We start from the raw sequence: 5,910 nt of genomic DNA on the forward strand, positions 1-5,910 counted from the left end.
TCTGACTTGAATTATCTTCTTTGTCGTTTCACGTATGATTTCTGGTCCTGTTAATGCATTGTTTGGTGTTTGTCCTGTTGCTAGCTGAATGTCACCTACCTCAGCCCAACACAACGGTGATCTACATTTACGCCCATATATTGCTTCAAAAGGAGCAACTTTGATGCTTGAGTGATAACTGTTGTTGTACGAAAACTCAATTAAAGGCAAGTGAGTATCCCACGACCTTCCAAAGTCTATCACACATTCACGAAGCATATCCTCAAGCGTTTGAATGGTTTGCTCACTTTGACCATCGGTTTGTGGGTGGTAGGCAGTGGTCATGTCGAGTTGTGTTCCCATAGCTTTCTGAAGCGATTGCCAAAAGCGTGAAGTGAATCTACTATCTCGATCTGAGATGATAGATATTGGTACTCCATGGAGTCTCACGATTTTCTTGATGTAGATTCTCGTCAATCGCTCCATCTTGTATGACTCCTTTATTGGCAGGAAATGGGCGGATTTTGTCAACCTGTCGACTATTACCCATATGGTATCCAATCCATCTGTTGTCTTGGGTAATTTAGTTACAAAGTCCATGGTAATCCTTTCCCATTTCCACTCGGGTATTACTGGCTGTTGTAGTAGTCCCGAGGGCTTTTGATACTCTACCTTCACTTTAGCACAAGTGAGGCACTTGCTAACGTAAGTGGCAATCTCTGCCTTCATGTTAGGCCACCAATAACATGGCTTAATATCCAGGTACATCATATCTGATCCCGGATGGATGGAGTATCATGTCTTATGAGCCTCATTCATGACTACTTCTGTGAATCCCCCAAGTTTAGGGACCCAAATTCGGTTCATGAAATAATATGTTCTATCCTCCTTGACTTCGAAGTTCTTTTCCATTCCACGTAATGCTTCGCTTGTTCTGTTTTCTATCTTCATGGCATCGAACTGGGCTGCTTTGATTTGTGAGGATAGATGGGATTGAATGGTTATTGAAAGAGTTTTCACACGACGATTTGAGTATTCTTTCCGACTCAAGGCATCAACTACCACGTTAGCCTTGCCTGGGTGGTACTTGATTTCGCACTCATAATCGTTTAGCAGCTTAACCCATCTTCGCTGCCTCATGTTTAACCCCTTTTGATTTAAAATGTGCTGGAGACTCTTGTGGTCGGTGAAAATGGTGCACTTCGTACCATAAAGGTAGTGACTCCAAATCTTCAAAGCGAAGACCACAACTCCCAATTCGAGATCATGGGTGGTATAGTTCACCTCATGTGTCTTTAGTTGTCGGGATGCATAAGCTATCACCTTTCCCCGTTGCATGAGTACACAGCCTAAACCCTGATTTGAAGCATCGCAGTAAACTACGAAGTCCTCTATTCCCTCTGGTAGTGATAGTACTGATGCACTACAGAGAGCTCGATTCAGAGTTCGGAAAGCAACCACCTGCTTTTCTGTCCATTCAAATGGCACGCCTTTTTGTGTAAGCATGGTAAGTGGCTTGGCTGTTTTGGAGAAGTTCTGAATGAATCTCCTGTAATAGCCTGCGAGACCTAAAAATTGACGAATTTATGTGGGTGTCGTTGGGACCGCACATCCTTCTATGGCTTTGACCTTAGAAGGGTCCACATGTATCCCTTCTTGACTGACAACGTGACCCAAAAAGTTCACACTACGGAGCCAGAACTCACACTTAGAGAGTTTTGCATATAACTTTTCGGTTCGTAGGGTTTCCAATATTTGTCGGAGATGTTGGCCATGCTCCTCTTCGCTTCGAGAATAGACTAGGATATCGTCGATGAAAACAATGACAAAATTGTCAAGGAATGGTCGGCAGATTCGATTCATCAGGTCCATGAATGCGGCAGGGGCATGTTGGGTTTTGAGCATTCTAATACTCCTATGGTGTACATGCAACCCTATAAACCTTGGATCTATGTTTTCTCTATTATACATGCAAATATTAACTATTCCAAGGTTTCATCCTAACTAGCATATTATGAAGCACCTATACTACAAAGTTCTAGTTAGATGACATACCTTTTGATGTAGCTTGATGTCTTCAAGCTTTAAGAGCTTAGCCCCAATAGTGTGGAAGCCTCAAATGGAATCACAAATCACCAAAACACCTTGGAAGAACTTGAGAGAATATGTATGCACACTAAAATCGGCCCACTCTTATTTTCACACACTTGTGCCAATTTTGTGAGCCAAGGACCCCTTTATATATTATGGAGGATTAGGGTTACATCCATGTAAACCCTAATACCCATGACCTTTCATTTACATAGGATCCATGGGTTAAAAGCTCCATGGACCATCCATGAAAGCTTAGCCCAACCTAAATGAACTTGGCCCATTCCATATATATAAGAGTCCATATTTAATTAGTTCTTTTTTATCACTTAATTAATTCTAAATTAATTCTTGATCAATACTAATTAAATAATATGATTCCATATTAATATATTAGAACTTATAATATATTAATATAAATCATAAATATACCATTAGATAAGGGATCATATATTCCTCCATTCTAGATATCATATGGACTGAGACATGGATTATAATCATTCTCTCTGTCCATTTGTTGTTTCCCGATTTCCGATTTATGATGACTGACTGATTGAACAAATCAAATCAGTCCTGGCTTGGCCAAGCACTCACATGTGTCATCGCTAAATCATCGAGGGGCCCATAGATATCGCTTTTATCCCGAAGGTAAAAGGAATGGATAAACTTCGACTCATATGGCTTTTTCTACTACTTGTTGAATCATACACAAAGGCACGTTTTATAACATCGAGTTACCAAATGCGTTTTTGTGCAATCAATGTATAACCAACTCATATCTCTAGGTTTGAAGAATATAAGATATTATCGTCTCATGATCACTCGTGATAAAATCCATGAAGTGATTCAAATGAGCGCGGGTTGAATCCAATACTCAGAACTTATGAGCACTCATGAGTGTTGTAGCACCACTTTGTCCACCAACTTGGACCTCTATAAACCAACCCATGACAGTCTTGATTCATATCTACTTCCAACATATGACCGACTGTGGATGGTTTGAATAACTTAATCATTCAGGAAGAGCGACTTAGTTATTCTGGAAGTCAAAACATGCAAAGTGAAACACAAGAATAAATGAATCAAATATGGTATCAAACCCTATGAATATAAATAAACACTTTTATTTATCACCATACTGATTACTCATTATTCAATGTTTCGGTTTTATCAACTTTATACTTGAATTAAAAACACTAGTTGTCCCATGCTCCAAGCATGTACACTATGTTTTTCTTAAACAATAGCTTTGCCATACACCAAGTATGCACTCTATGTTTGTCTATGATCCTTACTTTGTGAAATAAACCAATTGAACATAATTTCAATGATTCTAATTTCACACTCCCAAATCCTTATCGAAAAATGTGAGAATTTCAAATTCCTATCATTTATCGAAATCTGTTTAGATTTTAAACTTATATGCACTGACCCTCCTGTAATGAATATGTACAAAGTCACAAAGACTTGTCAACAATCATTATAAGGTATTCCAATGGAGATCAACTCCATGGAAACTAAGTCTCATATTCAAAGTACATTGCTTTGGACATGCTTCTTGCATTAAGTTTTCTAATCTTACACAGATAACTTCCACCTATGGAGACAACTCCATATTCTTATTTTGACTATCACTTCTGAATAAGAGATGCCTCTTTTCAGAATATGTCAATATGGTCCTTCCAAAATTAGCACTATACTTCCAACTGTCCCTGAGCAACCAATCTTTGGCAAACCTCAGATTGTCCTCGACAATTGCTTAATCATTTTAGTCATATCCAATTCTAGACCTTTTCCCTTCTTAATGCCTCTGGGCATTTGGAAAATTTTAGAAATGACAAATATTATAGCACATGCAATCGATCCTGTACCCAAAGCAAATGGTACACGATTCATGATGTCTCATATAAAGACATGATTCTAGACCAGTCTTTTGCTACAATATTTTTATTTGCCATGTTTTCAAAATTTAACTATGAAGAGGGATGCCGTAATCATAATCGAATTTTGAGAACGCAATATATAGAATTTCCTTAAGTTGAACCAATCCAACATGAAATTCATATATATTCTTGACTAAAGATGATTAAGGTCTCAATCTAAGCCTTTAGAACTGAAATGAAGTATATCCTCTCCCTTAATTATAGCAAAACAACTTTTTCAATCCCTGCAGCCTCATGAATTAAAACTTTTGTTTTGTATAATTAACATTGCTAACTTGCAACACTAACAATAATTATCATGCTGCCACTAACATGATGATTATTAGCATAACACTTATGCTCCCACTAGCTTTGACATGTACTCAGAAATCAGTTGGACTTCTAGAAATTAATACTTTATTGACTTTCTTACCAAAGTTCAGATTTCTGATACGAGATGCTTTAAAACTTTATCAAAATCATACACCTTTCGTTAGATAGCATGTATGTGTGTCTAAACAATTTCAGAACTATGAAAAGGGATGTCGTAATCATAGTCTCAATTGTTTAGACCTTTTGCCATCTGCTTCAAATCTACTTGGTGGAAGTGTTTCCTCACCATCATTTTCATGAATCGGAGAGAAACCTTATGACCCTTAGATTTTATGGTGTATGTGTTCTTATCCATGTGAATCGTCAAAACCATAGTCACAAGACAAGGATAATGACAAATCCAAACTCATATGGACTGAACTTATGCAATCTTAACTTCTTGCCACATGGCAGTACAGGGCTTGCCATTGCTTCCAAGTTGTTATGCAACCAATTGAGAACTTTCAGAACTCCTATGCAAAGCCAACTTTAACTGGAATGGGCACAGAATATGTCAACACGATAGGTTATAAACCTCAAGTCGTGTGCTAGTGAAGAACCTCAGGTTTTATTCTTGATTAGTTCTTGAAATTCTTTTTAGGATCTTTAAGACTCCCACTATCCTCTTGACATATAAGACTATCTTGCCAAATATTCGAGAGATAGTGCGGATTCTTTATCAAGACAAACACTTCACACAATTGGCCTTAGTTGGTCTTTGTTTTATCCAAAACATCACAACTTACCAATTTCAAATGTACAAGAGTAGGACACTTTTACTCTTACATTTGACAAGTGTTTTAAACCTTTCTTTAAGATATGTCACTCAAGTTACAATCTTGGAGTATGACTCTAAGAATTGTTTTGGAGCGAAGTATGACTCATCTTCTTGATCTAACCATTTCAACAATTCATGACTCCTCTTCTTAGTCATAAGAATGCACTAAGATGACCTTTAGAGGACTAATTGTGATATGATTTCTAAATCATTAAGATGATCACAAACATGATACTAAAGTACTCTCCCATCTTTTCAGATTTGAGAAACTTTTATCTTTCTATCTAATTTGATTCTTCCCATTCGTTCTGCCATACATTGAGACTTTTCCAATGTTTCAGAATTATACTTAAACTTGTAAGTATAACCATATTTACTAAACTTTAGTAAATCAAATAGTCTTAACGAGCTTTGTGGTGGACATGACCAATGCACAAGAATGTGTACTCGATCCCTTTGGTCCTTCACTTAAGTCACACATCCACGTGAACAAGTAATTAGTCTTGATTTTCCAATGCTTGAAAGTTCTCATTCATCATACTATTCAACTTGCATGATTCCAAGTTTCGGTCCAATTGAAACTTGGGCGATGAGGAACTTTCCTGATTTGGTAAATTTAGACACTACCACAAATGAAAGAATCAAATCCATTTTCCAATATTGCTGTCAGTGGAATCATATAAGCAACAATTTTCCACAAATGCCATTGTAAGGATACTTCAAATAAATAAAATTAAACAATTTTCTTTTATTTTAAAACTTTGCGGA

This window comes from Lactuca virosa, chromosome 8, assembly GCF_052849685.1.
Source record: "Lactuca virosa cultivar CGN04683 chromosome 8, Lactuca_virosa_CGN04683_v6, whole genome shotgun sequence".
Lineage (NCBI taxonomy): Eukaryota > Viridiplantae > Streptophyta > Magnoliopsida > Asterales > Asteraceae > Lactuca > Lactuca virosa.